The sequence below is a fragment of the Eublepharis macularius genome, chromosome 19 (genome assembly GCF_028583425.1).
Source record: "Eublepharis macularius isolate TG4126 chromosome 19, MPM_Emac_v1.0, whole genome shotgun sequence".
NCBI lineage: Eukaryota > Metazoa > Chordata > Lepidosauria > Squamata > Eublepharidae > Eublepharis > Eublepharis macularius.
Genome location: NC_072808.1, coordinates 26,173,745 through 26,188,464, shown reverse-complemented (window position 1 = coordinate 26,188,464; position 14,720 = coordinate 26,173,745). Strand labels below are relative to the sequence as shown.

The 14,720-nt window shown below is 42.1% G+C and overlaps 1 protein-coding gene across 4 annotated transcripts in view; it reads right to left on the bottom strand.

Annotated features, from left to right (window-relative positions):
- The window catches only part of HUWE1 (HECT, UBA and WWE domain containing E3 ubiquitin protein ligase 1), a 148,188-nt gene extending 133,584 nt beyond the window's left edge, over positions 1-14,604 (bottom strand). For all 4 annotated transcript variants that reach the window (XM_055003960.1, XM_055003962.1, XM_055003961.1 and 1 more), the window contains exons 1-2: positions 14,522-14,604; positions 12,786-12,929 (exon numbers count right to left, since the gene is read on the bottom strand). The gene's annotated coding sequence lies outside the window, so the exon portion shown is untranslated. The remainder of the gene's footprint in view (positions 1-12,785; positions 12,930-14,521) is intronic.
- Positions 14,605-14,720: the final 116 nt, after the last annotated feature.

Sequence of the window (14,720 nt, the reverse complement as noted above, 5' to 3'; positions counted from 1 at the left end):
TCGTGACCACACAGCGTAGCATCCAGACAAGAATAAAAGAACATGATAGACACTGCAGACTTGGCCATCCGGAAAAATCAGCAGTGGCTGAACATAGCCTAACTCAAACAGGACACAGTATCCTATTCCAGGACACTAAAATACTGGACAACACTTCCAACTACTTCGTCAGATTGCACAGGGAAGCCATTGAAATTCATACGCACAAGCACAATTTCAACAGGAAAGAAGAGACCTTAAGAATGAATAGAGCATGGTTTCCAGTCCTGAAAAACAACAGGCCAACAAAATACCCTATACCTGACAATAGCCCTGCAGAGAAGATTAGCATATCAAGCACCAATCCATATGCAAAAGAACCTCCTCAGGATACAATGAAGCCTCCCTCCATTAGCATTCCACACCCTGGGAAACTCTTACAGGATGACTCAGCCCAACCCTACCTTCCTGAGTAGATATAAATTACCTGCCAACTTCTTTTCCACACTGTGACACTGAGAGATCTCTGTCTTTTGGTGCAACACCTCTGAAGATGCCAGTCACAGCTGCTGGCGAAACATCAGGAACTACAATGCCAAGACCACGGCTATACAGCCTGGAAAATCCACAACAACCACCCTTGTTTTAATAATGTTTTAACATAGGTAAGGCATAGGCCTTTTAAAAAACAAATTAATTTTCCACTAAAGGGGGTTGTGTAGGCATTAAGAAGAGGACAAGTGTGTTGCTGACCATTACTGAACTAGAATCAGAATGTTTACTGCATGCAGCCAAAGCCCATCACAGTTAAGCAAATAAAACACACATGTAAAACACGATTAAATGATAAAACTATAATGTTAAAAACACAAAAGTACATTACCTGGAAAAGTTTTAGAACAAATCATCAAAGAATCAGTCCTTGAGCATTTAGAAAGCGTGGCTGTGATTACTGAAAGCCAGCACGGGTGCCTCAACAACAAGTCATGTCAACCTTATCTCTTTTTTTGAGAACGTTACTACCTTGCTGGATCAGGGGAATGCTGTAGACATCGTTTATCTCGATTTCAGTAAGGCTTTTGATAAGGTTCCACATAATATCCTTGTCGACAAGTTGGTAAAATGTGGTTTGGATCTTATTACTATTAGGTGGATCTGTAACTGAGTGATTGTTAATGGTTTCTCATCCTCTTGGAGAAGAGTGACAAGGGGAGTGCCTCAGGAATTGGTCCCGGGACTTGTTCTAGCTCAACATTTTTATAAATTATTTGGATGAAGGAACGGGGAGAATACTTATTAAATCTGTAGATGATACTAAATCGGGTAGCAAATATGATCAAGGACAGAGTCAGGATACAGGATGATCTTGACAGGCTGGAAAACTGGGCTAAAACAAACACAATGAATTTCAACAGAGTTCTGCATTTAGCTAGGAAAAATCAAATGTATAATTATAGGATGGAGGAGACTTGTCTTGGCAGCAGTATGTGTGAAAAGGATCTGGGTTTTTTTGTAGACCATACACTGAATGCGAGTCAGTAGTGTGATGTGGTAGCTAAAAAGGTAAATGTGATTTAGGGCTACATCAACAGCAGCATAGTGTAGATCATGCGAAGTGATGGTATTGCTCTACTCTGCTCTGGTTAGACCTCACCTAGAATACTGTGTTCAGTTTTGAGCACCACGTTTTCAGGATATAGACAAGCTGGAACATGTCCAGAGGAGGGCAACAAAGATAGTGAAAGGTCTGGAGACCAAGTCCTATGAGGAAATGTTGAAGGAGCTCGGTATGTATAGCTTGAAGAGGACTGAAAAGGGAAAGGCACTGCTTGTTGGAGGGACTACAATATGCTATAAATTTTTACAAATTTTATATAAAGTGCAAAGAGTGCTCAATAATACAAATCATCACAATAATACAATAAATACATTCAATACATACTACAATGATTATATTCAGAAGAGGTCCAACAATCAATCACATCACTGGTAGAAGTCAAGTAAGGTAAAACTGCAATCCTGAAACAGTTATTTTAATATTTCTTCTTGCAGATGTGGAAAAGTGCTTCTGTTGTCAAGTATCTACGGGAAGGCTGGCACGTGAACCTTCTTGACCAAGATATAGTAAGTCAATAAAGCTTTTATTCAAATTGCAAATACGGCTGGGGTGGAGCTTGACGGGCGTGTGCCAGCATTGTAATCCCGTTTCGTGCTAAACACTTTTTCAGAAGCTCACTTTGACCGCAACAATCACTAGAAGAAATCACACGTATTAAAACAACCACTTTCAAAACAATGTACGATTAAAGAATCTTACTCCACATACTTTAAGATTCTTTAATGGTACACTGATTTATTGTCAGCTTTCACAGCCAGAGAACGTTAGTTGTTGTAGATTTTCCGGGCTGTATGGCCGTGGTCTTGGCACTGTGCAATGTCAAGACCACGGCCATACAGCCCAGAAAATCTACAACAACTAAGATAAAGCAAGGGCATTTCTCTACCTGATTACAGTTTTCTATACTTCGAGAGTACATAGAAACAGGCACACAAGCCTGATCAACTTGGAGGTTTAATTAATAAAGTCTCAAAAGACATCCTTTTTCTGGATGTCTGAATCTGCTTAGGACAGACTACAAAGCCTCTGCCTGAACAAGACAGAGATCCATGCATTTGCCTTGGAAGGGTCAAAGCTGCTCATAAGTATGAAAAACCCCAGAGGCTACCCTGCCAAGACCACATCAGAAATCACAGCTTGCCTTGCCACATTTCCCTCTGACTCCTGTGAGGCCTGCAATACACCTGCTTAGTCACTGCAACAATTTAATTTAGAGTTTATATTTCATTTCTAGAACACACATTAAATCCCCCTATAAATAACTGACAGGCACCAAAGCCAAAACAGCTCGGCAGACAGTGTCCAAGAGTGACAAAACTTCCAGCCCCCCCCCACACTTGCAGTTTGTGACTCATATGGTGCTCAGAGCTATAGAAACAGCAGCCATCTCTAGAACTCTTGTCACAGTCTCAACACTACAAAGGGAAGATTAAGTCTCTTTACCTGATACTAGAATTCTTCATAAAAACCGAACCTTAAAAACTTGGCTCAGGTAGCTTGTCGCAAGTAAAAGGGGCAAGAAACGCTTAAACAGAGAGCAAAAAGTGTTGGCTTGTTATGTTATAGTATCCTAAGGCAAACAGAAAACAGTGAAAGGTTTGGGGGTTAGGCACAGAGATCAGGAATCTTTCTGCAAGGCATAAGACACAGGGTTTTTTTTTTACAAAGGAGCTTCAAAACTGCTAGATTTGAATCCATTAACAAATTCAAGACAATGCAAGCCCCAGGGCTTCATGTGGACCCTGCATTCTTAAACCACTGCAGGCGCATGCCACAGAGGGACTACAGGTGTTAATTACTTCACTGGTATCTGTAACTTCCTAGTGTATCTCCTTCTCTCATTTGATCCTGTACCGGGCTACATTTTGCCTACCTAATAATTGGGAGCCTCTCACCCATGCCAATTACTCTTCGGACTGGATCTTGTTTGAATGAGCAGCTCTTTGTTATGCCCCCTTCACCTTCCTGCTGTGCATATAAACAGGTCTGATGGATTCATATTCCTGTGCACCTGAAGAACTGAGCTCTAACTCACAAAAGCTTAATACTGCAAAACATCTTACTACTCTTTAACAGGACTCCTGTTTTATTACGCAATGACTGCATGTTTTCTCTGCTTTCCCCCACACCAGCTATTTCTGACCCCAGGAAAGGTGATTCCTGAAGTCACGGGACCCACAGGGAGTAAACAGCCACATGAATCAGTGGACTACAGTAAGCAGGGAGCAAAATCACTCCCTCTTGCAGCTCCCATCAGAGGAAAGCAGGAGAAATCTGTGACCCATCAGCATTTTCTGCTGATGAATCCCTGGATACCAGCCCTTGGCTGGCTAGCAATATGAGTGTATAAATAAGACACTGCCCTGCCCAGTTCTGTTGCATATAACTGTTGACCGACATGAACATAAAGGTTTTCTTGGGGCTTCATACAGCAGGAGAAAACAGTCAACTTGCCCATCGTTATCACTCAACGTTTGTCATCTTTGGGGAACCTCTAATAAGTTCCTACAAACAGAACAGTGTTTGAAAGTCACTGACCTAAAGCACCTAATAAGAATGTGACTACTAAAACTGGTCTTTTCTCATTCAAAGTTCCCCATGTAGAAAGAACTGCTCTACAAACCTAACCTTTGATGCGTTGTACAATCTTATCTCCCATGTTATTCAACCTCCACGTAAAACCTTTAGGAGAACTCATTCGCAGGTACAGACTGGGATGTCACCAATATGCAGATGACACCCAACTCTGTATCTCCCCACAGGACACAGAAGAAAAATTAGATCGCTGCCTGACAGCCGTGGTGAAATAGCTGAAAAATAACAAATTGAAATTGAACGCAGACAAGACTGAAGTGATGCTTGTTGGGAAGGCAGAGATCTTGAAGGACACTGTATGCCCCACTTTCGATGGAGTTCTTCTGACCCTCGCAGGCTCAGTTAAGAGCCATGGGGTTATACTGGACCCAGCGCTACTACTAGAAAAACAAGTTAAGGCAGCTGCAAAAAATGCTTACTACAACCTCACTCTAGCCTGGAAGATGGCTTCTTACCTCGACACGGCCAACCTGGCCACCTGGATCCATGCTATGGTAGCATCAAAACTTGACTATTGCAATGCACTATACACGGGTCTCCCATCTAAGTTAACTAGGAGGCTCCAATTGGTGCAAAATGCTGCAGCTCGACTGTTAGCAGGAGCGAGCAGGAGCATGAACATCACTCCTATCCTGCAGTCACTCCACTGGCTACCTATCAGTTACTGTACTCAATTCAAGGTATTGGTTATTACATACAAAGCTCTTCATGGCCGTGGCCCAGCATACCTACAAGATCGTCTCACTGCTTATGTCCCTCCACAGCAGCTTCGCTCATCTGAACAGGGTCTCTTGCAGGTGCCAGCCTGCACATGGGTGAAATCAACAGCAGCCCGCACACAGGCCTTCTCAGTGGCGCCCCCCACCCTCCTGGCTTTCCACAAACAATGCAAAACTAAATTATTCAAAAAGGCTTTTTACTCAGATTGGAGGGAAGTATTCTAGGGAGAGGTCTCAAATGCTTCGCTAATGAGTTAGGGACCATAGACTTCACTGCTACATTGCCTTGCATATTATCTGTTGCTTGAATATGTACTCTTATACTATCTGTACTTCATGTTTATCTAATGTCAGTCCCAGATTGTGCTCTGTTTCAGCAATTCTTCAACTCTGTATTGAATCCTTGCTAACGCTATGTCTTTGTAAAATTGTATGACGTTGTGGAAATGTCCTTAACACTGTATAGAAATGTCCTTGATACTGTATGGAAATGTTCTCGATACTGATTGTACTAATCTCACGCTATGTAATCCGCCTTGAGTCTCAGTGAGAAAGCCGGACTATAAATGATATAAATAAAATAAATAAATTTTTTTAATTTATAGTCCGCCCTCCCCGTACACGGGCTCAGAGCGGAACACAACCAGATTAAAATGCAATACAGTGTACAGTCGCACAGCTTTGATATTCCTTTTTCATCTATTCTTTCATCCACAGGGTCGCCATAGGTAAGAGGCACCTTGATGGCACATAATACACACAACAGTGTACAGTATAACAAATATAGACAGTGTAAAATTATTTTGCAAAACTAACTGGCACATGGTCTACTTCAAACCACACTGAGTATTTGATCCAAATACTATAGGAAGATGTGATCCGCTTACTATGAAGATAAAAACTGGGAGGGGAGTGTCACAGTAACAGACAACAGCAAAAAAGGGGGGAGACGAGCCCACATTGACCTACAAGTAAGCTATCAAATCAATACCCATTTCAAACGTTATTAACACAGAATGCAAGATCAATGTGTCAGAGTACAGAAAAATTCTTTATAGTTAAAGTGTCTAAGTGTAATAAATATATACAGAATACCAACTGGCTTCTATATCCAACCCATCTCCATACCATACAAAGATAAATGCATGATTCATACATCAGCTAGCATTGCCTGAAGAATTCATGATCTTATGTTCTCTTTTCCTTTTTACAGGACGATGTTCTTTTTTCCTTTGACAGGGGAGAGAGAGAGAGAGAGAGAGAGAGAGCGTCCACCTGCCTCAGCTCTCACCCATCTCGTGGCAGAGGTAAGCATCTGTGAACTTACCTCTGCCACGAGATGGGTGAGAGCTGAGGCAGGTGGACGCTCTCTCTCTCTCTCTCTCCTGTCAAAGGAAAAAAGAACATCGTCCTGTAAAAAGGAAAAGAGAACATAAGATCATGAATTCTTCAGGCAATGCTAGCTGATGTATGAATCATGCATTTATCTTTGTATGGTATGGAGATGGGTTGGATATAGAAGCCAATTGGTATTCTGTATATATTTATTACACTTAGTCACTTTAACTATAAAGAATTTTTTCTGTACTCTGACACACTGATCTTGCATTCTGTGTTAATAACATCTGAAATAACTATGAATGTAATACATGAAGGGATTCTTTTAGAATTCAAAACTTGCGCTCTACCTATGAACTTTTGAGCTAGCGAACACTGTTAATATGAATGGAATGAGCAAAGGGGTCCCATATTTAAGCTCTCGAGATACTTCTCATAGTTCACCATTTCTGCTAGCGAGTTTAGAACCATATACTCGACTTCTTGAACACCAAAATCCTCACCTTGTCTTCTAGGCCTTACTAGCATAGTCTGCTCTCTTCCAATAACATTCTGTTTGATCATGTTCTTCACTGAACTCAGATGGCATAAACAAAAGCTTCACAATCTGAGGTCTGTTTTATTGTTAAGTTTGCATACTCCCTCCCCTTGAGGGTGAAGCTGAGTCTGTTTACCAAGTCTTTGATCTAATCTTAATTTGGTGTGATGTTTCTATCGAGGCACTTCAAATAACTGGAGTTTATCCTCCACAAACTGAGATGGTAAATGATTTCATCACTGCTTGAAGCTAAAAATAAATTCCAATTTTAAATGCCAGAATGTGGATGCTGAAACAGTGGTTAAGGCTGAAAATTTCCTAAACACGGCCGTCTTCAATCTCAACTCTTTCCACAAGGGGAGCATGGAGGAGAGAGGGAGCACACCAGCTCAAAAAGAAATCAAGCTAGAGCTTGTCATAAGAAACTGGTTTGTTTGCAATGTCCAAATACAAGTCTTTCCTGTTTACAAGTTCACCTTTGCGCAGTTCATCTCTAATAAGTTTCTTTTTTTCTTGCCGAGATGCTGACCTCTGCCATAAATTGTTACAGGAAAGCAGACAAAAATAATCCCTATACTAAAGAACACTGCATTGTAAATAAAAGAAAGAGGGGCAGGTGCATGGCAGAGCAATTCACCCAATGCCAAGCCATCAGTGAGCGACTTGGCCAAGAAAAAAAGTGTATATTGTACTTTGAACTGGAATTGTCCACTATAACCCCTTTGTTTCCTAGTTCAGTACAGTCACAATTCAAAAAGTATATGGCAAACTTGTGTGAAACCATGTGGGCCAATATTAACACAAACTGTATCAGTTATAAAAATTCTAATTCAATCTAGTAAAGAACATCTACGCTAAAATCTTGAGTTTATTTCTCTGATACATAGAAACACTGACTATATCAAAACAAATCATATATATGCAGAATATGTACACTTGAGACTCGTGTATGCTATTTCTCTGCTATTTATGCAGTGTACATTTACCTGTAAGGTGGTTTCTTGGCATATTTAATCTTCCTAAAAAGTATAGGAGGATTTCGAAGCCTTAAACATTTAAGGGAACCAGAGACATGTAAAACGTTTAGCTGGCTAGATTTCTGCACCAGCGCCATTCCTTTAAGCCTCTCAAAATACTTCAAGAACCTATAGCCAATGTAGACCAACAAACATGGAGTTCATCAACATTTAACAGGGATATGGTTAGCAGATTACAGGAACTAGAGAAAGAGATTAAAATAGTGTCACTAACATTCAAAATTTCAGCATGTACTCAGGGGCTAATCACTTTATTGCTAAATTTCAAGTGCTGTACTGCATTTCTAAACGGTAGTTGTCCTCCATATCTACTTATGATGATATTTGCTATGAAACAAAATTTGATAAAATCCTGTGCTCTATCGGTATTTAGGACCGCACAGTTTCTCTAAAGCACTCTGAATGACATAGATCTGGAAAACCCATTTGATGGTTAACTGAGAAGCTGACTGTGTTGGCGATAGAACAACACAGAAGAAGTTCTACAATGGAACAGGTATTTGAACCCAGGTCTTTCTGATTCAAGTATGGTGAAGAGGTTAGGGTGCAGTTCTAGAATTTGAGAGACCCAGGCTTGAAACCCCACTCTGCCATGAAAGCTGGCTGGGTGACTTTGGACCAGTCACACACACTCTCAACCTGACCTACCTCACAGGTTGGTTGTTGTGCAGAGGAGGAGAGAACAATGTATGCTGCTGTGGGTCCCCACTGAGAAAAAAGATATGGCATAAATGATGTAAATAAACAAATTATCAAATTCAGCATCTCTCTAGACAACCCTGAATGAAATGGAACTCTAGTTAAACGCAGAACGTTTTTGCTCAACAAAGTAAATCGATACTGTAGTAAGGCCAAGAGAATTTCCATGTCCTAGTAATTGCACTGTATTCAAGTAAAAAAGAAGCTGGAATACTTAAGGAAAGTTATTTAATACTGCTATATAAATTTATCACAATGGCACTATTAACTAAAAGGTATTTTAGGTTTTCTAGTTTTTATTGATTTTAACTTGTTCACCACCCAGAGCCCCTGAGGATGGGCATTATATACATTGAAATAAAAATAAAAATAAAATTTTAACATGTTTCAACCAATTTTTAAAACAGATTCTAGTGTGGGTTGATGGCTGTTAGTTTACTTGGCTAACACCCTGAGTTTTGTTAGGGTAAGGAAGGGCCACCAAACCAGATTCTTTGGGTTTGCCAATCCAGGTTCATGGGGAGCCGACTCTCTTGGCCCTGGCTGTCCATGATCGAATCTTTGTACTGTTGGGAGCTAGGAAATGGCCTTGAAAAGCAGAGTCTCTCAGCACAACGTTGTAGTGTGAACTAGCAAGGAACACACTTTGCTATCCCTCTGTGCTGGGAACCAGAATGGACTTGCTCATATGCTGGCACATACACGGGATAGCCCCTTAAAGGTGCCCAGACTAATTGGAATACTAAAAATTTTACCAGCTGCAATTCCATTACTAAAAACAAAAATCTAGTCTTCATTTTAATATGCTTCCATTTTTTAAAATCTGCAACATTTTTTAAAAAGATGTTCAGTACATTAAAAGATTGGGCTTCCTCTTTATCACAGATCCAGAGGAGTTAGCCGTGTTAGTCTGTAGTAGCAAAATAGTAAAGAGTCCAATAGCACCTTTAAGACTAACCAACTTTAGTGTAGCATAAGCTTTTGAGAACCACAATTCTCTTCGTCAGATGCATGGAGGGTATGAAAAAACTGGCCAGATATAGATTGGTGGTGAGGGGAGGAGGGAGTAGATGCAAATCAGTTTGCTTCTATGGTGACCTAAAGGTCACCATAGTTCAACAGAAACCTTTCAAAAACAAAATCCAATGGGAAGCTGCTGAAATGGAATTCATATGTAAATTTGACTCAAGTCAGACTTGGATTGAATAGAGACTTTGAATGGTTATTTCATTATCAGAAGAAACTGATCTCATTATCAGAAGCAAACCGATTTGCATCTACTCCCCCCTCCCCTCACCACCTATATATATCTGGCCAGTTTCTTCATACCCTCCACGCATCTGACGAAGAGAACTGTGGTTCTCGAAAGTTTATGCTACAGTAAAGTTGGTTAGTCTTAAAGGTGCTACTGGACTCTTTACTCTTTATCACAGAGTCTCAAACATTCTGGCAAATGGTCATCTTGAAATTACGAAGCAATCATTGCAGCTGACTGATTTACTAGGAGAAGAGTATAAGGCACAGACAACTTAGAAATCTTGTTCCACTGAGCTGCCTATATGTGCACATTATAATGAATCTCTAAACGCCTCTTCTTCAATTCTGAAAGTAATTGCTGATGTTGATTCTCAGTGTTGGCTGTTAAAGAAGGGGGGAAGCAGGCAAAACAGGGTTTTGTACATGAAGCTAAGCACCTTCAGGTGCCTGCTTGCTGTTGTCCCTCCCCTGAGGAAGCTCATTTTTTACTTTGTAAGAGAGTACTGAGTAACTACATGTATCCCAATTTCTTGAACTATATCACTGCTTTGCTCACTAGATACAGTATCATTCTCTGAACCTGGTGTATGAGTTTGAGCCTCTTAATTTGACGTCTCATAATAGCAGAGTTGCTAAAACCCGATATTCTTGTTGACCAGCTTAATACGTCTGGCTGTTGCAGTGACTTGCAACCCACAAACGTTAGAAGCTTAGATCTTCTGTTGGAAAGTTTTTTTCACCAGGACAGCAAGCACCTAGTTTAATTTACAGCATGGCTATAATGGTAGTTTAGGACAGATTTCAGACACACAAACAGTGAATATCTGCATCTCCTCCAGGTGAGCAGGAATGGGAGCACAGCACCTTATCATCTAGGTTATAAGTGACTAACAATTGCTCACATTTACCTGCTAAGTTTGAAACTTGTTTGCTACAAACTGAGTCAGGGGCTATACTCACTGTATAGCCTCTCTGTAGGTACAGAATATGTAGAAGTTACGTTTATGTTTGCTGAATACAGCACTACCACACCAGAGGCCGTGAGATGCCAACCACAGATATAAGGGAATGTTCATCCCAGTGACACAAGCTGAAAATCCATCTGGAACATATCACACAGTGCTATATTCCAAACTACTACTGTATAAGTTACATGAATCTAACACTTAAAAACATTCCTGTACTTTGAATAAAGCCACGAGAAGATATATATGAATTATTCAGGAACGCTTTTTACTCAGGCAATAGAATTTGGCTGAGAGAGTTGATTTGGTAAGGGGATGGGGGGGGTCTGTAGACCATATTACTGGGTACTGTCTGTTGATGTAGACACGGTACCGCTGTGGGCACTCAAAAGCACTATAAACCAACCCAAATTAACCAGGGTTGAATTTGACACAAACAATACCAACTTAAATTTCTTGCTGTTAAGCCATATACTAGCAGTTAGGAATCTAAACTTCTAGCACTGCTTCCTTCATAGCAGGAGAAAGTGGTCTGTGTAAACCTTTACTATAAGCTTTGTGTTCATATTCCAGGTGCGGAAACACCAAGTAGTTCCACTTAACCCACACTATCTTGCCATCAAGTAACAAACGCTTACCAACAAAAAGTAATAAATGTATACGTAATGCAACATACCATAATACATGTTCTATTATTCACTTCTTAATAGCTAGGTAGCTCATGCACAAGATTCACAGTTACCCTACCTAGTACTGAATTGCTAATTTTGTTGCATTAGGCCAGGCAACGCTATAAATGCCACTAGACTTCTAAAGGTTTGTGAATAGGCATGTTCTTTATTTTACCTTTCCCAGGTAAAGTACAAACATCCTAGTTAGAGAGATAAATAGTAATATTTCACTGCAAATTTTTCTCTTTAATATGACTCTTGCTGAACAGTATCAATACCTGCCCCATATCCACTTTTAACAAAATACTGCCGTATCAAGAGAAGATGCAATTGCCTATAACATTAAGTAGAAACCTTTCATGAAAGAATGGTTTATTATTTATTATTGCTTAGCTGCTATTATCCATGGCAACTAAATGGAACCTTGAGCTACAGGTGCAAGTAGGCCTCTATGTATCAGTTGCTGGGACAAACCAGAGGATACAGACATTACCCCTGACAGCATCTGTGAGCTCCCATTGACACCTGTCCCTATTAGATATAATGCTGAACTAGTTGGACGTTGATCTGATCCAGTTCTTCACCTACCAACAGCTTCACCCTCAGCTGGCCTCCAATCAGAAACGAGGGCTTCATATTATGAAATCACTTAGAATTAAGGGGAAAAATGGGACCTGGAAAACAAGCTAGCACCATGGTACTAGGATGTCAAAATTACCTCACATACATACACATACAAAAAGGAATCTTTTTTTAAAGCAAGCTGTATAGCAAGAGAAAACTAAAGCAGACATCGACTCCTAGAACCCGTACACAGCTGTGGCCTAATTTTTGACACTATGTAGAAAAAACAGTACCATTTAACATCTGAAATTGCCTTTTTTCAAGGTCTATAGCTAAGAATCAAGTAATCTGAGAAGTAGTACAGTCTTGTGTTCAGAATGCGGGAATAGAGACAGAAGACTTGGATTCTGTGCCACGGCTTGTCATCTCTTTAGGCCTCAGCTCATACTTTTAGGCAGACAAAGGTGAGGCAAAATTCTACCTTACTCACCTATGGCATTAACAGTGAGATAAGAAACTCACAGTAATAGCTCTCTGAAATAGGTGGTTTTAAAAAGCTATGGTTCATGTACAAAACTTTAGCAAAGTACAGACATCATCACTCTGATAAAGGATGTCATTTACAATTAACTCAAAAGAGTCAGCCCCTTTCCTATAGACACAGACATCACACTTAAGACTGATGTGTTTCTTAAACAGAAGCCTATGGAGTTTCTTAAGTTAAGCAGTTTCTTAAACTGAGACTATAGGATGTCTTTCTGGATAAGGTGCTTTCCAGAAATCTCAACAGAGAAACAGCACTAACCTGGAATTACAGCCAATCCATACTTGGCCTGGTCTGCTATCCAAGTCACTGTTCTGGCACCTTTGCCTCACCTGAGCCAGTCAAGGGTAACACCTTCTGGTTCTTCAGTCACACTAATCCACTTACGTCAGACTATTTTAGAGCCTGCAACAAAAACACACAGGTTAGTACTGGACTTCAAGCAAGTAGTGCTCAGGGAACTCTCAGGCAGTTTGTAAAGAGGGCTTCAAGTTGAAGATTCTGGCTGGTTTTAAGCACTAATCTAGCTCCTCTCAACAAAAATCTCTCCAAAAGAAGCTAGGAGGACTTAGAAGGCAACCAAGGATATGCTCAGTTCACTAACAAGTGACCTGTCCTGTCATCCCAGTTGCTCTATGGAAGCACAATGTTGTTTACACATCCTGATTCAGAAGTAAAATGGCCCAGATTCTTCTGGCCTGACATAAGCAGGGCACAAGTGCTGCACATTCAGCACATTACTGTACTATTTCTAACATGGTTTTTTTCTACACAATAGAAGACTGAACATGGGGAAAAGAATCTGTTTATTTCTATGTTAGTGAAGTGCAAGATTCAGGCATTACCACCACAAACCAGCTTTTGTCTTCCACTGTATACTACTCCTCAATTACCTGAGTGGTCTTGAAGTCAGCTTGCACATCACCAAGCAAGCTAGCTTTCAGAGACAAATGGAGCCATGGCCAGAGAAAATATCCACTGATCAATTTGTCCTCATCCCAGGGGCTTGTCTTTCTTATCATGCTGGGGCCACACTACAAAAGACGGCCAACTTGTCTCTCCTCAGATACTTATACCTACTCATACATAAGGAGGCTCCACCCATGAAACAATTGTGGGACATACTTCTTAAGGTACTATACCTTAACACACACACACAGACTTCAAAAGCATGTTAGAACTAAACATAACCTCAGACTAACATGAACTTGAAGTTGTAATCGCCCCCATTCGATTTATGTTACTAATCTGTTTCAAAAAAGGATTTTTTTCCTCATTTATGTCAACAGCTAACAAATGGCCATTTACCATGAGCAACGAATTTACTTGTTTTTCTAAAAGGCACCCCTGCTACTTTTCCAGGAAACCTTCCATTTTAGGGAGATTTATCCTTAAGAGCGCCAAACTGAGTTACAGGGAAGAGGAGAAATGCCCGACCGTGGTGCACCTTGCAAAAAGAAGCCAGCCGGTCCGCTCCCTTAAACGGGCAGAGCATTTCTCCAGCATAGCCAAGGCACTTAAGTTCTCACGCGTGAGGGAAAGATCAGCATCAGCAGAAAGGCGGGGGGGGGGGGCGAACAAGGCCGACAACGGAGGCTGCGCTCCTACGCAGGCGGGCTCGGGAGCATCTCCGGAGGAGCTTAGCAGGACGAGACGCACAGGCCGTGAAGACCTCCCCGGGAGCTGCCGTTTCCAGGCCAAGGCCGAGCAGGGCGGCTGGCTGGGCGCCGAGAGACCGAGGAAACCCGCGTCCGCTCTAGGAAAAGGGCCGGGCGCGACCGGGAACCGCGCCTGCGGGCGGCGAGCAGGGCCGCTTCCTGCGAGGGGCCGGGAGGCGGCGCCGGGCGAGCGGGGCCCCCAGACCGACGGGCGGGCGGGCCCAGGCAAGGCGGCCCTGCGCGGAGCCCCGCCAGCCGCTGCCCGGGGACGGGCCCGGCCCCATTGTCCCCACCCCGCCCCCCGCGGCGGACGCCCCCCTCCCGCCGCCCGCTCGGTACCTGCTGCGCCCCGCGAACGGAGAGCGTGTCAGCGCCGTCGCCCGCCGCCTGCCGCCGCCGCCATCTTAACAGCAACCCCCGAGCCTCGGCCCAGCCAGATCGCGCGAGAACTGCCCGCCGGGCGGAGACGAAGGAAAAGAGCCGCGATAAGCGAGAGCGGCGCCAGAGCCGCGCAGAGGGTGGGAGGGGGCTCCTTGAG